General features: G+C 36.6%; 1 protein-coding gene across 2 annotated transcripts in view; it reads right to left on the bottom strand.

Annotated features, from left to right (window-relative positions):
- Positions 1-14280, bottom strand: part of glceb (glucuronic acid epimerase b) — a 74601-nt gene extending 60321 nt beyond the window's left edge. The window contains exon 1 of one of the 2 annotated variants that reach the window (XM_087258519.1): positions 14111-14280. The gene's annotated coding sequence lies outside the window, so the exon portion shown is untranslated. The remainder of the gene's footprint in view (positions 1-14110) is intronic. The other variant, XM_087258518.1, reaches the window with a different exon arrangement.
- Positions 14281-23122: the final 8842 nt, after the last annotated feature.

Raw genomic sequence — 23122 nt, 5'->3', positions numbered from 1 at the left:
GAACGCCAGCTGAGCCGAGGTTCGAACCAGCAACCCAGCGACCTTCTTGCTGTGAGGCGACAGCACTACCTACTGCACCACTGCCTCGCCCTCAGAGAAACTTAAAACAACCAATGCCATGTTTTTTTTGTTTTTTTTTTTAGAACTGATCCAATACCAAAATACAAAGTGTTGATCGATACAGATACTAATCCAGTAGAAGCAAAGTATGTTTTTTTTTTTTTGGAATTCCTATACTTCTGAGAACAGACATTATAAAATAAGCCAAAGAGAAGACCCTAGGCTATGCAACGTTTCTGTGACTGTGGTTGACCAGTGCTTGAAAGTAAATTATTTACTTCACTACTGTACTCAAGTACATATTTTAAGTATTTTTATTTTAGGAAACTTCTCCTTTTCTTCCTTATAAAGCAGAATTTTGTACTTATTACTTCAAAATATTTCCTGAATGAAGTTATGAGTTGAGTGAATGAGTTAAAAAATTATTTTAAAGGTGAGAAATGGTCACCAGCTCAGAGATTAGATAGTGGTGGTTAATTCAAGAGCAAGCAGAATTTGATCAGTCAACATGTTAAATCAGTAGACAAATTGCATCAAACAATTAATTTGTGAATTGGACAGACATCTTTTCATGAGGTAACAAAGTATTGATTCAAATTATGCATTCAGAGTGAGTCTCAAACATTTTACTAAAAATACATCTGAATTGAGTTCAGAATGTGAATGTGGTTTCACATGTTTCCACTTATATTATCATGAATTATCAGTGTGATTATCAATGTACAAGCTTTGGCATTAACCAAAATATGCATTCAACATCAGCAAGTACCTTCATTCAATTACTTACTTAAATTAACTTTAATTACACTATGATGAAAATCTGCTTTTGTGAGGTGTTTGGACAGAACTGCGTGTAGGTATAGTGTGTTCTCTGTCACACTGGAGTCATATAAACACAATAGGTCTCTTTTTTTAAATTAACTGACGATAGAAAAAAAGAATTCAAATCCCAGTGATTTTGAGGCCCGCCACAATGTGGCATAGGAGTGCGGTTTCCCCCCTCCCATGGAATTGGTGCCATGTTTCCATTATAACATGCATATACATGTTCACAGAATATTTTTTGTAAAGAAACTGGGATTAAAACATATGTTAAAACTCTCTATGACCAGCTGCACCTCAATACATTTTATTAGTTTAAAACGTTTTTAAAACAGAGCCTGTTAGTAATAGAATACAATTGCTGTGTAATTCTTAACTGCTACAATCACTATGGCCATGTCAGTAAACGTGCACATGTGTGAGTTTACAGCAAACAGCATTTGTGTGAGATTCATCATTTCAGAAAGGCTTGAATAGACTCTACTGCAAATAAATCAAATAAACTTACTTTTTATTTTTGACGAGTGACCTTAATTCAGCTTCATTCATGTCTGTCTCTATCACTGACGGCTGTTTATCTGGCGTAACGCATGATGAGAAGCAGAAACGCACGTCAGAGCGGTGGGCAAGGAGAAGCAGCTCATTTGGATCTAAAGCCACAAGCTACAAAAACAGCTACATTCTTATCAGACAAAATGGGCAGATTCTACATTATATACTAAAATATCTAATGGATATTTTGAGCTGAAACTTCAGACACATTGTGGAGACACCAATGTCTTATCTTACATCTTGTAAAAGGGGTAAAATAAATGAAAGATTAAAGTAAATTAAAGATCAAGCACATAATATTGAAAGGAGGACTTTATACTACTGGAGTGACATTTTATTAGGGGATCTGCACTTTTACTAAAGTGCCTAATTCTTGTACTTCGTCCACCACTGATTGAGAGACATATAAATATACCCTGCTTTGTCACACACAAACCACACAGACAAAAGAGTTTCCTAGCCCCGTTCACCTTCAACAAAAACACTCGCACTACAACTCAAGAATGCTTTTGATTAGGCAGGCTTCTTATAAGAGGGCTCCATTTAGGAATAACTTCAAATGTTGGCTAAATGTGCTTTTCAAGAACTCCCCTACAGGTTTCACTGAAGGCTGCCTGATAAATAGGGCTTCTCTTGACCTCAAAGTGCCAAAGGAGCCAAAGCAGTACAAAGGACGCTTGAAAAACAGAGAGCTATTATGCATGCAGTGAGATGGGCAAATAAGTGTAGATGATTGAGCAGCGTACTTTAAAGGGATTTTTTCAGCCCTTGTGAAGCTGTAAAAAAAATAAAAGGCTTGAATTCCTCTATGGAAAAGAGTGTGTGCTTAACTGCCAAACATATAAATAAAACTTCAGAAACAAGGACGCCTATATTCAAAGCATCATCATAAGACTGTCTTATCAGGGCCACAGAGAAAATGATATAGACATTCAGATCAGTGTCTTCATTCTGCCTAATGTGATGAAATGGCTATTCAATAAAAATCAGTTTTTGTACGCTTTTATTTTAGATGGCAATTTTTTGGGTTGCTAATTAACAGAATTGTTTAATAAAGATGGATAAAAGATATGGACGTAGTATTCATGACGTCACCCAAAGGATTCTGAAGAGTGCAAATAAAACTAAAAGTAGGCGTGGCCAACCATCACATTTTTGTTCGGGCATCATCGCACCAAACGGGGGATACCAAACAAGGGAAAAGAGGCAGAGTGTGAGCGGAGCTTTAGACACATGCTGCCATTTTGCTTAGATGAGCTTGTCTTTGGGAGAAACGCTTGATACTTCATTACCTGCAACTTGTTTGTGTTCTGACCACATGTGCTTATTGGCTGAGTACTATATCAATAAAGTGTTTAGTCTTTTTTTAAAAATCTGTCAGATTTTGGAGTGCAGTTTTGGATAATTTATCTTAAATAAACAAATATATTTGTAGAGATGGTATAGAAGTATACAATTTCACTCACCTGAGAAATGGAGGCCACCAGAAGGGTTTGTGAGCACAATTAAGTGCACACAGCATGCAATATCATCTGATAATTGTAGGAAATAATTCCAAATGACAACAGACTGTGTAAGGCCACATGAAACAAAACAAAAATACAAGCCGGAATCAGCTGAGGTGACATGACAGTGACTAGTGAGACCTAGCAGTCTCTCAAGTAGCCGCGCCTTTAATTATGCATACTTAATCGTTGTGTAGTGTTCGTATTTTGGTTACTCAGCCATTGTTGATGGGTCTGGTGAACCCGGTAGAGTTTTGGCTTTCCAAATTAACACTATCAAACAATTTTATGTTTAATTACTCAACAAATGTTTACCTAATCCCAATTACAAGCCATATGCACAGCAAAAATGGTTAATTTTTCCCCTTTACCTTTGTTAGATCATATTGATGAATTAATTTACCTTAATAAAAATGAAACGGATGAAAAATTTCACCCCTCACAGTTGTCATAAAGAGTAGTATTAGCTATATGCACAAAAGCCATTTTTTGTAGCAGGCTGTAAACATGTTTTTATCAGCTGTAAAATTGGCTAATTTAGCATTGCAGTCAGTGAACATCTGGACTTCCTGGAGCCAGCCCCCAAAGGAGAGTCAATGAATTGCAGTTTCAGTTACTTACGTATTGACTTCATGAGGGAGAGCGGGATGTGGTCACTTGATAAAGATTAATTAAAAGGAAATCTACAATAGATATAATTTTAAATGACTCAGCAAGAGCATCATCTGCGAGCAGAGCGATTCAAATGAATAAGTCTGACTCATGAGACAAACTCACTTCAAAGTTTGACAATCTTTTTAATGAGTCATTAGATGCAAACAGTGAGAGGAGATACTTCAACTACTTTCTGCATGCCTTCAATAACACTAAAGAATTTAAAGCTCTCCTCCAATACTCCTAATTGCAGTAGTAGTCTATTAATTATATAGCAAGAGCTATAAAAGACAAATAAGTATCAACCAGAGGATGAGTTCCCAGTCATCATCTTATTTGTCTCCTTAGATGACATAGACAGGAAGATGGTTTCTTTTGCTCCTGTCACTAGGGGTTTAAAGCATTGATCTTTCTAAAACTGCTTTCAGAAAACATGCATTGAAAAATATGCAATAAAAAAATTGAATTGACAATGCCTAAAAGCAGAGTCTGGGTAGAACAGTCCTTCTAACACAAAAAAGACACTGATTCAATCAAATTGACTCACCGATTCGATCAAAACATGCCAACAGCAAGTCTAACATCAAAAATCGCATTACAAATTTAGGAAATGTTCTTTGTATAAGCTGAAATCAAAGGGTTCATGCTTGTCACAAGACACCGAAGCTCTCATATGACACAAGCCTTTGATGGACTTTAAGCAGCTTGGAGATAATCACCGGCACAATATTTGCTGAAGATCAAGGCAAAGCTCTACAGTCGCACCTTGTCTTTCACAGAAGGTCACATTCTCATTCTCTTCACACCTGCAAGCTATCGAGAGGCGACATGGCGTGAAAGCAGATCCTTGTAGGAGGTCAATGCATTTCAGACAAAATTTGGAAAAAAATAAATAAATCACAATGCTTTCATTAAAAAGCCTATTTAAGTGCCATGTTTAGGTTTTAAATTCAACATTTTGCTATGCTAGTGTGTGACAGTAACTCATAGACCAAGTCAACCGTCACTAGCTCGACCGGGCACACACTACTGAAAACCCACTGGAGCACTAAGGAGACTGAAAAACTAGCAGCTTGGGAAAAGGTCCAGGCCCTTGCATCTGATCTCAGCTGGGCGGCGGAGCAGAGCAGGTGGGGTGTGACATGTCCAACAGTCATGTCAATAGCTTGACAGCTTATTGGACAGCAGGAAACATAGCAGGCCAACGAGAACTCCTCCATCAGAACCCACTGTGTGCAGTCTGATCACTACCATAACTCTGAGAACGTCACAAAGCTGGCATGTGCTTAGAAAGTCTGGCTGGTGTCTGCTTTGCCAAATAATAATTGCTAGACTGGACCCCCAACACCCCCTCCCTTTGTTCTGTTTGTTCAGCAGCTAAAACAATAGATAAGAGAAAGAACAACACCAGCTGTATTGTTATTAAAATACTGTTTTTCTTGATGCCTGAGTAGACAGGGCCTAAAGCCTTTGTTGCATGGCTGGAGAGATTTTAACTATTGAGGTTGGGATAGTCGGGCACCACTGTCTGAAATATGAATAGATGCGTTTGCAAACAAAACTAGGATGGAGGCGCCCAGAAAGGGGTTTAACTGCCAGCAAAAACAACCCCTCCTAGATGATCGCCTAAGACCATGACACTTATTTATGTACTGTAGCATAAGAGATGAGATTCCTGCAACCCCTCCGCGAGTTCAGCTCACAGTTCAAACTTTTGGTTATTATTTATTTAAGTTACAAAGCAGAAAAGCCAAAGAAAACTTGCAGAACATGTTTATTTTTAAATAAACAGAAAGGGGAAAAAAATCAACACTTGAGCTGCAATTTAGTCAGGAATCTAACAGCCAATTTGTGGCCTTCCAGAAGCTTTTCAAAGAGAAGCAAAAACCAGACCTGAAAAAAAAACAACAAGGCAGCGCTTCACTAAAATGGCTTCATTAAAGGGCTCTGACATACAGAGCTTAAAAGACTTTTAAGAACAGTGTGAGATGAGTAGGCCTATCATTTACCAGACAGAAATTATCCAGCACTGACTGCTAGCTATGGGCACCGACTGCAGCGAAAAAAGGCTGAAAGATGAGCCAAGATGCACCAAACACAGGAAAAAAAACACTAAGATTAAAGTTGGGCAATGCATAGTTAGAAATAGGACATATGAAACTGACAACATTTTCTTTTTCTTTTGCTGACCAGAGTATTTGAGGAAAACTGTAAAAAAAATTTGAAGTCAGAATTATAAGCCCCCTTGAATTATTGGCCCGTTTATTTATTTTTTTTTTCCCAATTTCTGTTTAACGAAGAGATGATTTTTTTTTCAACACATTTCTAAAAATAATAGTTTTAATAACTCATTTCTAATAACTGATTTATTTGATCTTTGCCATTATGACAGTAGGCATGGGCCGGTGAAAGATTCTGATGGTACAGTATGACAACCTTGGATAAAAAAAAATCCCGGTTTCACAGTATTGATATAAAAATATATTCTTTATAAATGTCTGAGTAAAAAAAAAAAGTAACTTTTTTACCCTTTGAACAAAATATATTTTATTTTAAGAAACATTTATTATATATTTTGGAGCAGTAAACATGTCAGGCTAAATAATAAATTATGCATTGACTTCTGCTGTCTTTCTGTCAATTCTGACGTTTTTGAAATCTTGCATTTTCCAAATCGCGGTATACCTTGAAAACGGTTATCGTCCCATTCCTGAATGACAGTAAATTATATTTACTAGATAATCTTTCAAGACACTTCTATGCAGCTTAAAGTGACATTAAAAGGCTTAACTAGGTTAATTAGGTTAACAAGGCAGGTTAGGTTAATTAGGCAATTTCTCGTCGATGGTTTGTTCTGTAGATATATATAGCCTAAAGGCTAACAATTTTGACCTTAAAATGTTCATTAATAAATTAAAAACTGCTTTCATTCCAGCCAAAATAAAACAAATAAGACTTTCTCCAGAAAAAAAAAATATTATAGGAAATATTGTGAAAATTTCCTAGCTCTGTAAAACATAATTTGGCAAATATTTTTAAAAAGTTAATTCAAACGTTGGGCTAATAATATATATATTATTTTTATATATAATAAAGTAAATTATTTATCAAATAAATAAATATTTAGTAAATTATTTATCAAATAAATGGTTGATAAATTAAATAGTTTTCATGATTTCTCTTAATTAAATGTGCTTTTTAGATAAAAAAAAACTGCGGTCTAAAAATATAAAAAAGAGAATAAAAAGTTTCAAAACACAAATTAAAAGAGAAATAAAACATATAACAATTCATCAGGACCCACAATGGCAAGGTTAACTATACAATTACCATGCAAGCTGAGCTGCAATTACATTATTAAATTATACATAATTACATGAAAAGGTATGATTTTGCCTATTGATTCAGGCATTGTGCACTTGCCAGCACAAATCCCTCATGACAAGACTTTCATTAAGCTATTCACACATACACTGAAAACATTAATTCAAATGCAACAAGCATGTACAAATAAAATTCCTGCCTCATTTCAAAATGTCAGTGCCTATTATAAAAATCATGCATTTCTTTTATGGGAAACAAAGCTAATTCACACTGCTGAAGTACATTCTTCCACACTAAATTTGAGAAATATATCTATTTCGAAGTCAGCAACACAGTTGACGCGTATTGGTTACATGAAAGCTGTAAACATTTTCAGTCTTAAGGTTTTATTGATCTCACATGCCTGAAATCCATTAGCGTCCTTTACATACATAGTGCTTTCTGTCCCAGTTCGGCAGAGCAAGCATTTGCTCAAGTTCCCCTTAAACTTTCCTGTATAGGGAGGGCACGGCAGCGGTGGATTAGTGATGCTGGCAGAAGGCCTGCACCAGCACTGCTCCTTGGCCAGCTCTCCACTCATCAAGAGCATCCGAGTGATCCAAATTACGAGTGGCCCCTGTGTCCAAGGGCTCAGGAAGTGTCCAGCCAAGGGCCAAGTGGGACCGACTTCCCAAATTTGACTGTTATTAGTCCCCACAGGAGGTGCTGGCCATGTGCTTACAACAGAATCAACAACAAGCTCAAGAATGGCACACAATCCCTTCCAGCCCAACATAATACTACTACAACTTTTATAGCAATTGAATAGTGGCGTTTCTTGTTGAAGCATGATTACTACTAATAGTACGCTGAAAGCGTTCTGACTTTATGTAGACACTTCTCCAGACGATGACTATGACAGTGCTTTATTGTTATGAATAGCTGAAGGTCTTCTTCCTCCACCCACATAATAATGCAGCCACAGAAGCTGAACACCGGCATACTCTCGGAGGCCTTTTGAAAACCAGGCTTCATAATGACTCCAAGCTCTTGCCAATTTACTCGCCCTCTTTTCTTACAACATTCCTTTGTGTTCCAAATTTCCCCCTTGGCCAAAATCAACCGGAATTCCCTTCTGTACCTCTGAGTAAAATTAGTGTGACAAAATATCACATGCCTCTTAATCAAACTGAACTATGGGGTTTTTAAGTTGTCTCATTATAATTAGTCATGATAGAAAGGTTGACAAGAGATCACATCTTTGAAGAAAATTGAAGGTGGTGTTTTGTTATCAGAGGAGACCGAGTTGTTACACTTTTGTGAGCAAATGGATTTAGATTTTTTTTAACTGATTTCTTTGGAGTGCAAATGTGCTGCCTGTGGTAAAGCTGATCAGAGAAAGCGTACCAGGACAAAGCCACTGAGAATTGTTTGCCTGAGTTAAAGGTCTAGGTAGATAGTTACTGTGCATAAAAGACAAATTAGCAAAAACAGAGACACTCTTAAACTGCGTTTATACAACAAGTAACATGCAATGACAAAGCAACACGATCTGACTGATTTGAACTTGCATTTCTTTTTGTAGACAGTGTCAGTAAAGCTTGCTTGCTATCATCTATTTAGAGTGCAGGAAATACTTAACAAAAATGCACCTTTACTGTAATTTACCTGCATGGAAGTACAAATTAAACTGATGAAAAATAAACACACACCAGTCTCGAATTTGATTTATACATTTATGGTTTTTGATTATACACACTGAATATATTTTACTCCTTTTCTTTTTATGTGTCAGGTCAACACCACCTTTGGATCTGCTCTAAGTTTAGGTGCCCTATAACTGCACTATAGAGTGCAACATGGACCAACTATCTGCACAAACTTGTATTAATAATTATAAACCCAGCTGTCAACAAATAAGTAATAGGAGCTCTCTGTAGATCTGGTTAATGGTTTAATCAATGTTTAGAAATTAGAATAAACTGATATAGTAACCAAGGTTGGGTACCGGAACCCGGTGGCATTTTGGCAATTGGTACCTATGCAAGCGGTATGCACCAGATTCAACACAATCAAACAGAATCAACATATGAATTTTGGTGCCTAATTTCTGTGCCACTGATGCTGCTTCAAAGACATAAGCACTATGGCACACATAGGCATGCGTAGTGTCACACCATCTCTAAACATTTAATTCTATACAACTTTGAGGGACACAGACGCTATCTGTGATTTTAGACCTTTATTCTTGTTGATTAGAGGTTTGATCTTGTTGACACCTGCATCACGAATTGCTGAGGTTTATTCTTTCCATTTGGCAAGCGGTAACAAATTCCAAAAAAAAAAACCTCTTCCACCATTCCTTCTTATTTTTGTCTCATTCAATAGCTCAAGCATGAACAATATTTTGTTGAATGAAAGTGAAACTGCTGAACTATGGTTAAAGTCGAAAAATTAAAAATGAATTACATGAAACTGCAAATTAAATGTTGATATCATTGGTGATGCAACAACGTTAATCAATGTGCTATAACATGTAAAATGGAATCATGAAAGGAACATTCAAAAAGCAACTCATGTAAACACCTTAATCATAGGGCTGGGCGATTTGCCTTAATCAAAACTTCGATTAATTGAACATTTTAACTCGATAACGATTAATGAATGATTATTTTATTTATTATTCTTTTTTGCCCTCACATAGTTCACTGACAAGTTTTGTACAGTAAACAAGCTCACCTATTACAAGTAGGAGATTTTTGAATGAAGGGTGCATTACTTGATTTTAAAATACACATGACTTCATATGACTCCACACATGGTAGGGAAAACAATTGAAAAAAATTTACCTGATAAAATGTGATCGATTATTAGTTCTAAATGTCGATTTTGATTACTTTGATTAATTGCCCAGCCCTATTTAAGATTACTAACATTTATGTAAACATAGTCACAAGACCCAACCCTAGAAAAAAAAAGGTGTTTTATGTTTTAGACGACAGCCTTTCCACAGCTTGGTAGTGAGCTAATGTAACGTTAATTGCATGATGCAAATCTTAAATTCATGCTAACAAACAAATAATCAAAAAGAAATATATCATTGCAATTCAATTCAAACATATATATAATATGAATTGATGTAAACTTTAAACGTTAATTATATTGTTCTGTATACTGTAAAAAGATTTTGACTAATTAGAGGTTTTTCTAGAGGCATCCACCATAATTTTGTGGTTCAAAAGTATCAGTTCAGGCACTATTTTGGCACCAGTAATGGTTTGAAAGTATCAATTTAGCACCAGTATCAAAATAATCCCAAACAATACCCAACCCTAATAGTACCACCGCATTATACATTTACAGTACTCTGTACACATTGTAATGCATGTACAAGTGCTAAGTAGGGTAGGATAATGGATTTGGTTTAGGGTAAGTTGCAGGTTATTATTAATTATATTTTTCTTATTTACACATTTTTGTTATTATACAATGAAAAACTACAAATCAAAATATATTTAGGATTTCTTTAATACTGTAAATATAAAAATCAGCATTTTGACAAACACAGCATACCTGAATGTTTATTTTTCACATTTTTTTTATTTCTAATGTTTACTATAAAGAACTGCCAAGACATGGCTGCAAACATGATTCTAGAGAAAATATTTGGAAACTCTTTGAAAAACAAAACAGAGCCAATTAACCTCTCCAATGTTTACATCGTATACTTCACTTTGTACTATCCTCTTTACTGCCCCATTCACCCTTCGGCACCAGAGCTGGGACTCCAGAGAGATGAAGATCTCTACTTGAAGAAAAACAGCACAGAATAGCTATTTGTTTCTTAGGGGACAGCAGAGCTGGCACAGCCTAGAACAAAAAAACAATTCTTCCACAAATCTCACCTTACTGGACTGAACTCTTTTCTGCAACTGAGGCTATCAGATAGACAGTTTGCCAATTCTACACAGCTCAAATATGATGACTCCGCTCTGTCCTTTGAACACCTGATCCCTGAAACTATAACCGACTCATGTAGCCATTTCAGACAGCACTTAGCTAATGTAAAGACCATACCGCAGCCAATTTGTTACTGGTCCAGGTGTCCAAATGATAGTGTGAGCCCATCACACATACAAAATTGGGTGTTAGCTGCTATTTCGGTGGCACTCTGAAAAGATGCACAAAGAATAGCATTTCCTAATATAACAGTCGTTCACTACAACATCTTATTCCACTTTCAACTGAATGGTTTTTCACATCATTGCCCCTCTTCACATTACCAAGGTAAAACATAGGAGGTAAACTATAGCAGGGTAAACTTCAAGAAATGTATATGGAGGGCTAAAGCAAATGTTATTATTACCATTGCCTTCAACAGCAAAGAGAAAAAAGCTGTTTGCTACTGCACTTTACGATGGATGGATGGATGGATGGATGGATGGATGGATGGATGGATGGATGGATGGATAGATGGATAGATGGATAGATGGATAGATGGATAGATGGATAGATGGATAGATGGATAGATGGATAGATGGATAGATAGATAGATAGATAGATAGATAGATAGATAGATAGATAGATAGATAGATAGATAATTCTATAAACTTCTTAAGTTATGCAAGGATCGTATAATCAACTACCCTTCATGCAGAGCGAAAATTAGGAAATATCTGATTACATGAGATCAATCAGAATAAAATATACCACAAGGTTTATAAAAACGTTAACAAAAATAAACATAGAGGTTGACTGATTGATCGGTTTTGCCAATTAATCGGCACCGTAGGCAATTGCTGGAACAACTGTTATCTGCAAAAATCCATACCAATAGTATTTCCAGGTTGCTTTTATTATCTGGAGCAACTGAGAAGAATCCGCAGGCAATTTACAGTATGGGAGTGGCCTATAGGAGCAAAAATCACTGATCCTGGAGTTTGTTTTGAAACACAAGACTGCAAGCTGATAAGAACAGGAGATGTCAGTTGCACATTTAAGGCATTAAGGCAAACAAAACGCTACACTTTGACTAGGTGTTTCATTAGAATAGTAAAACCAGCAGTATATTTGCTCTGTTTAATATAATAAATGCACCATTTTAACCAAGATTTTTTTAACACTGCAACTGCTACAAGATATTTGCATTATTTCATATCCAGGTGGTCACGTTTAGGAGTTTGTAATCAAGTGAAGTTGCATATTTATTTAAACTAGTGATATGCACATTGCAACAGACAGAAACTTATAGACCATTTCAGTATGGTTATGTCACTGGCCCATAAACATTTCCTGCTGGTTATCCAACTATTCCATAACTGTAACAATAGGCAATTCAATCATAGCTTAATTTTAAAACAGCCGTCATAACATTTATCAATATGTGGCTCTCTTTGGATTCTCGAAAGCTATGGAAATGAAAAATGTAAAACAGGAAATACGTTGGGACCATTGCTTTTGTTTACATACCTCAAAATGGTCTATAAAACAACATATAACATGCAACACACATTTGTATCCAATTTCAATTTTAGTTAATGCGCAGACATTCAGAAATGGCAAATATGTTGATCACTCAGAATTTATATGAAATGGTAACACTTTACAATAAGACTCAATTTGTAAACATAAACTTAATTAAATACATGCATGCTGTATCTATGCGGTTCATTTTAGGTTTAAGTTGATATCAACATATACGAGTACATTTTAAGTTGTTATTTTAACATTTATTAATCTACTACAAACTAAAAGAAAAGATCCAGATGTAATTCATCTGCTAATACTAAATGGTAATACTACTTTTTTTGTCATGAGTTTTGCACCATTTATATTTTATTAAATGTTGTGCGTTTTGTTTGTTGTTCTAAAGAATCAATTTTATACTATCAGTTTATTAATCAGTAACTGTCCAGTGCAGTCCAAAGTAGTTATCACCATAAGTAAAATCCATTACAGGTCAATCTTGAAGTAAGCGTTAAATATTATGATTACTATTGCATGTTACAAATCATTCCTATTATTTATTATTATTATTATCGTTTGAGCATCAATATCGCAATGTGTGTATCTGCAATAGTACCACTGCAGCATTAGATTATTTATTAAAGATAAACATTTTTAATTTTCATTTGATTGTTCAAATTCTGTACTTGAATAGTGTTTGAGTCCCCAGAAAACCATAAAGCACTGTTTATTTATTTATTTTTTGCTTGCAGTTTAATAGATTTTAAGCAGATGCACTGCGTAGAAAGATCATCCCAGTCTATCTATGTGAATGAAATATTTCCAAATAGAGCGAAGTCATCTGGTGAAATCATGTTCATATTGCATTATTCATTGCAGCAAAACAAAATATCGTACTGTCAGAATTTTCCAATAACGTGAAGCCCTAATTACTATTGCTTATGTTGTAGCTATTATTAAATCAGTCAACTGTACACTGCAGCTGGATCAAGTGATGCCGTTGCATGATTTTTGTCAAATAAACCCTTATTAGCCAGGGAAAAAAGGAAGGTGCACCTTTACAACACAAAAACCTAACATTTCCAATAACCTCAGTTTTATTTTGAGAAATGGACTCATTCAAAATGTAATTTCTGCACTATTGCAATGACTTCTACAGCTTAAATGACACCAACATGTACAAACATCCCAGTATTTGCATTAATCTGTGGAAAAAAATACAACCAGACCAAAAGCTCCCACCAATAGATATATAGGATCTTGTAAACAAAACCACATATGCCCAAAGGAGGCAATCCTGCAAAGATTCATTATCAGCAAGAGCCCTGCTGTCCGATCACTGATAGTAGAGCACAAGCCACGTCCACAAGAGAGGGAAAGAAAACACTGTCAGAGCATGATAAAGAGACAGAACAGGTCACTACTGCTGTCCTGTCAATATTACAGAGCTGTCATCACACAGATGTGATCTTTAAACTCTGATTATTACACACTAGCACTGGTTAGCTGCAAGAGGAGCAGGAACTTCTTTATATTCCCCTACAGTCGCAAGGACAAGCTGTCAAACGGACGAGCACGGTGAAACTGCTAAGGGAACTGGAGTTTATCGTTCATTGATTTTCAGCAATTAAGAGTTCATCCAACTAGAATGACTGAGACTAGCTGCTAGCAGTCCTGGTGCTCAACTCAAAGGCACTGCACTGTCGACGTGTTAGCACTGCAAGTAAATGAGCAAAGAAAGCACTCACATCCGCCGAGAGGCAGAGAAGCAGTGTTTACTCACCATTGAAACATTCGAGCACGCGGTTCCTCGGGCCCCTCAAAAGTTAAAAGGCAAAGTAAACAGCCTGAAGATCTCGGGTTGCAGTTGGCTCGAGAGCGAGACGGAGGCTCCGCTGCCAGTCGAGCTCCCACACTCAGCCCGCTACAGCGCTGCACCGAGACAACTTATGCCTGAGATATCGCGAGATCACGAGATCGCTGACGGTACCTGTCTGGCCAATCATAACCAAAACCCGTTTACCAATAAGAAAGCAGAGTGGAGGATATCCTTCCCATTATTGGTCAGTTCAGTGTGATTGACACTGTTGAGAGTGATTTAAAGAGCTCGCTCATGCGATTTGTTTACATGGTTGAAGAGGAAACTCGAGTGTGTGAAAATGGTAAAGTTTTGTTAAAGCAGATATAAGCATAGCGAATGCACATTTTAGGGAAAGCGAGAAAATCTGTGGATTTTACAGTCATGTCAGTGTAGAGAGCGTTGCTAAGTCCTAACGAGGAAGTGCAAGATATTGATGGTTGACTGTAATTCACGTTTTGTCTTTGGTTTGAATTAAAAAAATCTTTGGCAAGTCAAAAGATGCGTCCAGTGTTTAGAATTGTATAATATATTTATTCACTTATTTCTTCTTTTTCTTCTTTTTATTATTATTATTATTATTATTATTATTATTATTATTATTATTATTGTTGTTGTTGTTGTTGTTGTTGTTGTTATAGTTCATTCATTCATCCATTTTCCATTTTCTTGCTTTATTTTCATTCCTGCTTTATTCCCTTTATTAATCTAGGGCCGTCACAGCAGAATGAACCGCAAACTATCATTCATTCATTCATTTTTTTTGTCGGCTTGGTCCCTTTAATAATCCGGGGTCGCCACAGCGGAATGAACCGCCAACTTATCCAGCAAGTTTTTACGCAGCGGATGCCCTTCTAGCCGCAACCCATCTCTGGGAAAAACCGCCAACTTATCTGGTATATATTTTGCCCTTCCAGCTGCAACCTAGTACTGGGAAAAACCCCGTACATTCTCATTCACACACATACACTACAGACAATTTAGCTTACCCAATTCACCTATAGCGCATGTCTTTGGACTTGTGGAGGGAGGACCCAAGTATGTAAGGCTGCACCCTGGAGGCCTCCAAGTGGGGGAGAGCACCTGGAGGAAACCCACGCGAACACGAGGAGAACATGCAAACTCCACACAGAAATGCCAACTTGCCTAGTCGGGACCTGAACCAGCGATTACATTGTTATATATTTTTTTGTTTTTTGATTCTGTTATTTTGTTATTATTATTATTCAAATGGTGTCTTAATGTATTTTATTCTCCCCTTTTTGTAGTCAAGCGAAGTCACTTGTCACAAACCTGTTTGAGTTTCAATTTTTCTGCTGAACAGTCTGTAACAATTGATTTCCATAGTGGGAAAAGCAAGTACTGGGCAGCAGTGTGGCGCAGTGGGCACAATCACCTCACAGCAAGAAGGTTGCTGGTTCGAGCCTTAGCTGGGTAAGTTGGCATTTCTGTGTGGAGTTTGCATGTTTTCACCGTGTTTGCGTGAGTTTCCTCCGGGTGCTCTGGTTTCCCCCAGAGTCCAAAGACATGCGCTATAGGTGAATTGAATAAGCTAAATTGGCTGTAGTGTGTGAGAGTGTATGGGTGTTACCTGGTGTTGGGTTGCTGCTGGAAGTTAAAACTGTGTGAAGCATATGCTGGATAAATTGGAGGATCATTCCACTGTGGCAACCCCTGATGAATAAAGAGCTGAAAAGAAAATGAATGAATAAAAAGCAAATACTATGGAAGTATGGTTACAGAGAGTATGGTTACAATTGAAATGTGAGTAAATGATGACTGAACTTTCAGTTTTGGGTGAACCATCCCTTATAAACAAAATAACCAAATGGTTAGAAAGCATTATGTCATTAAGATAATTCGGCTCTTTGAATGTAAACTATGAAAGTCTCTTTCTGAATGTCAAAACTGATTGAAAAAGTCACTTTGTTTTCATGCCAGACACAAGAGTCCATAACATATGCACTCTTAGAAATAAAGGTACGAGAGCTGTCACTGGGGTGGTACCTTTTCAAAAGGTACACATTTGTATTTGAAGGGTCCATATTGGTACCTCAAAAGTATATATTAGTACCTACAAATTTTAAAAGGAAACACTCTTGTACTTTTTAGGTACCAATATGTACCCTTGAGGTATCATGATGGACCTTTTAGGTACCACCCAAGTGACAGCTCTCATACCTTTATTTCTGAGAGTGTAGACTAAACTTGAAGTGAGTAAAACTTTATGTCTTTAAATTATTTAATTTGTAAAACTTTTTGTTATTTAAAATATATTTGTATGTGTAATAGCCTAAGCATTGTCCAAATGCTTTTAACCAAGTTGAACCTGTATTGATGTCCGAATTTTCTTTAAGCTGTTGATTTACCATCTACAAGTAAATGTGAATCACCTCACTTCAGATCAGCAATTAGTTTGTTTCTGCTGTCTCTACATACGGTTTAACCCAGGAGACCCATTATTATAGCCACCGAAGTGTTCCTCCTACCAGAGCATGTGCATGTGGTGCACAGATTAACACAATGAGTCAGTTTGCAGAGTGAGGGAGCATGACAATGATCATGTACACTGTCACCGTACCGCATCACTACCCACGATCCATCTGGAAACAATCCTAATGACCGGCCCAATGACCCTCATGAGTTCCCCAGCAAAAGCATGTCAAGCTGCGCCAACAGCCACAAAATGGTTGTGATTATGCACCCACACACTGTTCCGGCACACAGCGCAGTGATGTTGAATTAACTGCCTCCTTCTAAAATATGCAAAAGTTAAGAAACAGAAGCCTTCAGAACAACTTTAAAACTCTCATCTTTTATCTTGACAGCTCACTCTGGGAAGTGTGGGAGTCTTTATAGCCTTTTTATATCTGCATTCACTTGCATTCAATAGTTATGACAAGTCATCCTAGATAGTACAAATAAATGCCATGTACTATTTTTTATAAGTGCATCATTACAAAATAATCTAATTATATGTATTATATATTTTACTGTACATGAACTGAAGTGTGAATAAAGTTTATGGATTTTCATGGGTTGTTTACCATAAAGAATGATTTCTATGCAATTTGTTTCCTGCTATTACAGTGATGAGGGTTAATTTTTGTAAAGGCGGTGATATGCTTTACTCATGTGCCATTATTTTGAACAAATGGCTCGTCTAAAATGAGAAGAACCAAACACTGCTGATTACTGGAAGATGCATGTAGGACATTTAAATTGCTCTAAACTGTAAAAAAGAGACATTTCAAGCAAAAATAATATCAAATGAAATGATCATGTAATGATTGACAAAGCAAAAAACAATGCGGAATGAAGCATATAGTTTATGAGTCTCGAAAATGGTCATTTTAGTTTTTGAGACACCACAGTCATTGTAATCCTCGGGGACTGCAGTCTCTTTGCTCCTCCACAGCTGCAGAAGAATTACAATTGAGAGGAAAATGCGGTTTGGAAATGCTCAACACAAAGATGGCTGATGTTATCTCACTGCAAGTGTGTGTGTGTGTGTGTGTGTGTGTGTGTGTGTGTGTGTGTGTGTGTGTGTGTGTGTGTGTGTGTGTGTGTGTGATGCGATGCCTCATGGCCATCATGAGAAAATCTGCATTGTTCTTAAGTACTTGTAGCTTATAATTCAACAAAGAACAGTGAGCGACAAAGATAAGATAGACCCTGCATAGATATAAACCATTGCAGATTCTCGTTTCCTTTTGATGCTCAGATGTCCTTCATTGTCTTGATAGAAAAACACTCATCATCTTAGAAAAGAGAGGAATGTGAATAAAAATGATTGAGCAAAGTATTTTTATAGGGGGGGCAGATTAGCCAAACTAATAATGTGTCATTAAATCTTTTTATAATTGATGTCAATATTTGAAAAATCATATTCTTCATTAAATTTAAACTTAAAAAAGTCACCATAGCTTGCCTCTCAAATTGAGTTTTTAATATTAAAAAGTAATTACTCACTAGATTAAATTTCAAGTGCTTATATAAGGAGTATAGTTATACTGTTAAAAAATTCTTGTGGAATCTAGAGTAACTTACTGGCCACAGTTTACCAGTAACTTACTATAAATCAATTACAGCAAAAAATACTGTATTTACAGTTACAGCAACATTTTTCTTGCTGTGTATGTACAATGTTTACAGTATCATTTATTTTTCATTATGAACTATGCAGTAATTTTACAAAGCAACTTTAAAATATAGTAACATCGCATAACTGTCCTACAGTAAAAATTCAGTTCATACTACAGTGAAATGCTGTGTAATTAACAAAAACCGCTAACAGTGAACTTTAAAAAAACGATTAACGATTTCTGATTAATGGCATGATTAATACAGGGCAAATATTAATATCAACAACTGAATTGCTATTATAGTCATTTTTATTTCTTTATGTCATTAATTTGATTTTCATTATAGTGATGTCATTATTTGTTTCAGGAATTAACATTTTTACTACTGGAAATATCAAAAATACCTTTGTTATATAATTTATAGAAATTTAATTCCTGGTATTAAGGATTAACATTTGAAAATTGAATTGTTCATATAAAAAATGTATATCTTGTAAATAAATAAACAATTTCATAATCTAATATGTGTACATCACAGAGCAAGGAAATATTTTATTTATTTATTTTATTCTTTATATTTATGTAGTGCATTTATTGTGTATGGCCATACACCCAAAGCTCTTCACAATCATGAGGGGGGGTCTCTCCACACCACCATCAGTGTGTAGCATGATGCGACGGCGGCCACAGAACTACGGCACCAGTGAGCTCACCACACACCAGCTATAGGTGGAGTGGAGAGACAGTGATAGAACCAGTTTGGTGGACGGGGATGATTGAGAGGCCATGATGAGTATGGGTCGATGGAGGGAATTTGGCCAGGACACCGTGGTTGCACCCGTTGCACCGTGGTTACTTTTTACGAGAAGTGCCATAGGATTTTTAATGACCACAGAGAGTCAGTACTTCGGTTTAACGTCTCATCCAAAAGATGACGCTTTCTGACAGTATAGTGTCCCCTTCACTTTTACTGGGGCATTAGGACTAACACAGACCACAGGTTGAGCGCCCTCTGCTGCTCTCACTAACACCACTTCCCAGGGGTGTAGCAACATTTAGAAACAGGTGATTAATCATTATATGAACGTAAACTTTTAGGTCTCGTTTAGCTGTCCCCCACAATTTTAAAACGTCTGCTATGCCCCTGCCACTTCCAAGAGCAACCTAGTTTTCCCATGCTGAACAGGCTCAGCACTGCTTAGCTTCAGTGAGTAACCGGTCTTGGGTTGCAGGGTGATATGGCTGTGGCAGATACATATAATATCATTTTCAAATAATATAATTTTCTTATTATGTTTTTTTTTTCAAGAGAAAGTATTATTTCTTTTAGTTTGGCTGGAAAAACAAACTAATTAACCAAACTTCTTAACCCAATTATGAAAGAATGTATATTTTATATGATCAAGAAAGAACAGGGTAAACTAGCATATTGGCTATGAATATCTATGATTAAGTAATTTCCTTTATTGACTAGAGATAAATTGATTGCTTGTTGGCACACAGGCTGTTTTTATTTTTTGCTACTAGAATAATCCCCAAAAAATCACCAAATCCACTTTTTTCTGTCTCTGCGCATGAGATCATTTGAGAGGTTTCTGAGAAGACTTTCAGCTCGCTTTCAGTTTGTTTGCCTGGTGTTGTTGGTCTGCAGAGAGAGTGAACGGAGCTGACAGCTGATTGATTTCAGGGTTGCTGTGTGTGCTTGCTGCAACCCTTTGTTGTCTTTTATTGTCGTTGACCTCCAAGCATATAAAAGATTCATGCGGACTGCTTACTGTGTTTGTTAATGTACTTCAACGCACCGCATCGCCAAGCCAGAGAGCATCGGCTCCCCCTTCATAAATATTTACTATGCCATGCATGCCTCTTCTTCCTTTTGCTTTCCTCCTCCACTGTATTTCTTTGCTTATTTCTGTCACAGTCTTCTTGAGATCTCATCGCCATGAGGAGGCCAAAGTGACACAGGCTGACAACATGGCAGTCTGAACGGATGTAGGTAATGATGACAGAATGAAAAAGAATGGCAGCATATTTTTAGAAAAATGTTGGGTATTTTTTTTAATAATAAGTAGGTCACGGGTGCACAGATCAATTGATAACGCATGCATGCTTAATTGCAGTTAGCCTACTTATTCGTCAATGAGAAAGGAATAAGCACATGTGCACAAATATATGCTGCTTGCAAGACTCCTAAAAGAAAGTGAGCAGGTAAAAGAGTCACGATACACTGTGTGAGACATGCTTGACGAGCTCTAGCAACCTGTCACATCTGCTTAAACAAGATGGACATCAGCACGACACCAGCAGCAAGACCAAGCACTCATGGAAACTTCTCTTTGCCATCAGATCCATTAGCTGGTGTTATGGAAGCATTTTTTTAGACAATGTTGACATGAAACTGCACAAATGCCATGTTGATCCAGAATTAACCATTGTGTAGTGTTCATATTTATTTAACTGTTCATGGGTCTGGTGGACCCGCTCCATTTTTTTTAACATGTTTTGACTTTATATGAATTAAGGTACTTGTTTTTGCTCTGTCAGCCCCATTGAACAGATTACCTATACATGCCAGCCTGTACAATACACGAGAGGAAGAGTTTAGCTGTGGAACATATGTACTTTTTGTAGTTGATGCATGTATGGTATATTGTGGATACTGTCCACTTCAACCCTGACTCATCCTGAAAATGTACCTCTATATAAATGGAGTGCACCAAATACGTCTCAGGAGCTATATTTTTGCAGTTTTTGTTTTTGTGAATCCACCTGAGGCTGCTGTGTATGCTTTTTCTATTTTGAGATCCTAAATTTCTCTTACGAGTGCCATTCGCACCTGCTGTTCTCGTGCAAATTCACCTAAGGCTGCTGTAAACTGAATTATGACTGACCGATCGACTGACCCACCCTCCTCCTTCCCTAAACCCAACCAACAGTATTTTAAAAGCAAAGATTGACCCATCCAGCCCCTTCCCTAAACCCAACTGACAGTTTTCAATAGCAGTCCAGAAAAAGAAAAGCCCTTGTCTGATTTTACCAGGTTTTCAGATTTTACCACATTCTCACGAAAATTTTTAATTCATTTTTTTTAATTTTCTGATTTTGTCTCACCTGCTCTCTGAAACCATTCTTCACCAGGCTCGAACACCGTCATCATGATCAACTCCTCTTTGGATCTCTGCCAGGGCGAGCTACTGGGCAAACTGGTAACAGCAGCCGTTCATACGTAGGTAAATGACAAGCTGGTAAACGCAAAAATGAACAGCATCATACCGCACCCGTAACATTCATTTTAAAGACGAAATGCAGCCATGTGTACTTCTGGCTACATAATTCGCGATCTCCAGAAACGTATATAGGGCTATGTTTTCGGAATGAGCCTATGTTGGTCCGCTTTGGTTTGCATACAAAAAGACAGAGTTAATGAAGGAGCTTCTATCTGCACACGACACGATTTTGCCAAGCACAATGCGATCCTATCTTGATCCTGGAACATCATTTTTGTTGAAAAATCTAATCCATACCTTTTTTTCTACTCCTAAACCCAACCGTAAATTATTCCCAATATTAGAGGGTAATAATCGTTGGATAACAATCATGTAGAAGTGCATAAACCTAACCGTAAGCCTAAACTAAACATAAACAGTAAACATATCCCCTAATTCTGATTGGCAGAAATGTTGTTCCAGGATCAACACAGATGTTACTCCAGGAACATACTTGGTGAAATCAGGTTGGGATTGAATTTCCATACGTACTTTAATTACATTAGGTCTTGTGGACCCAAACACCCTGTATGTAATACATTTGTAGGAGGTAGGTGTACAATGTGTGGTAACTGAAAATTTATTCTGGTTTATGTTCATCATATATAGTAGTTGGCAGTTCATTCCACAGTGGTGACCCCTGACGAAGTAAGAAAAAGAATGAATGTTTGTCATAGAAAATGAGATAAGGGCAATAAGTCAGATAAAAAGATAAAAAAAAAAAATTTAAAATTTTTTTTTATTTTGATAAAAAATGAAAACAGGTGCACAGACTTGAACACCATACAAGCAGGGTGCGAACTACAGGGTGGTTTGGGGGGATCGACCTACCTAATTAATGCTTGACACTAATTAGGACATCAAAAAATCTTTTTTTCAACCCAAAGATGAGATGGCACTGTTCATTTTAGTGTTTGTTTTTCCTATTATGGAGTTAAATGGATAAAACTCGTCAGCTTTCTTCAAAATATCTTCTTTTGTGTTCAACAAAAGAAAAAGCTTATAAAAGTTTGGCATGCAGGATAAAGAAAGTAAGCCAAAGAGAAAAGGAATGAATGATAATGTAATGATAGGTAATAGGATGTTTATGCAGGAAACATGGATGAGTTCATGTATTTGTTTTAGCATCAACAATTAGTTTATTTAAAGGGATAATTAATTTGTCACAGATTTGTTCAGTTTAGTTTAATTTAAACTTTATTGTCCATTCTGCTTGGCACAGAAAGAAAATTTTTACACTGGTAACATACATCAGTCAAATAATAGCAACGCTCATCAAGACAACCACATAAAATAAAAACTTAACAAATATTATCCCTATACATAACACTGCAGATCTTTCTTAACAACCGCACCATTCACATTAAACAGTGATCTGATTTAAAACAACAACTGCAATTGGGATAAATGACTTTTTTTATGAGCATTTCTTCGGGCTCTAGGAATTTATAACCCGCGTCCTGATGGTAACATTTTAAGAAGCTGAGTAAGGGGGATGTGTGTTATCTTTAAAAATCACAATTGCTGTTTTTTCTATAAAGGAGTCAAATA

This window comes from Danio rerio, chromosome 7 (genome assembly GCF_052040795.2).
Source record: "Danio rerio strain M-AB ecotype USA chromosome 7, GRCz13ab, whole genome shotgun sequence".
Classification (NCBI taxonomy): Eukaryota; Metazoa; Chordata; class Actinopteri; order Cypriniformes; family Danionidae; genus Danio; species Danio rerio.
Note: the sequence above shows the minus strand (reverse complement) of the source record. Positions and strands in the feature narration are given on the sequence as shown.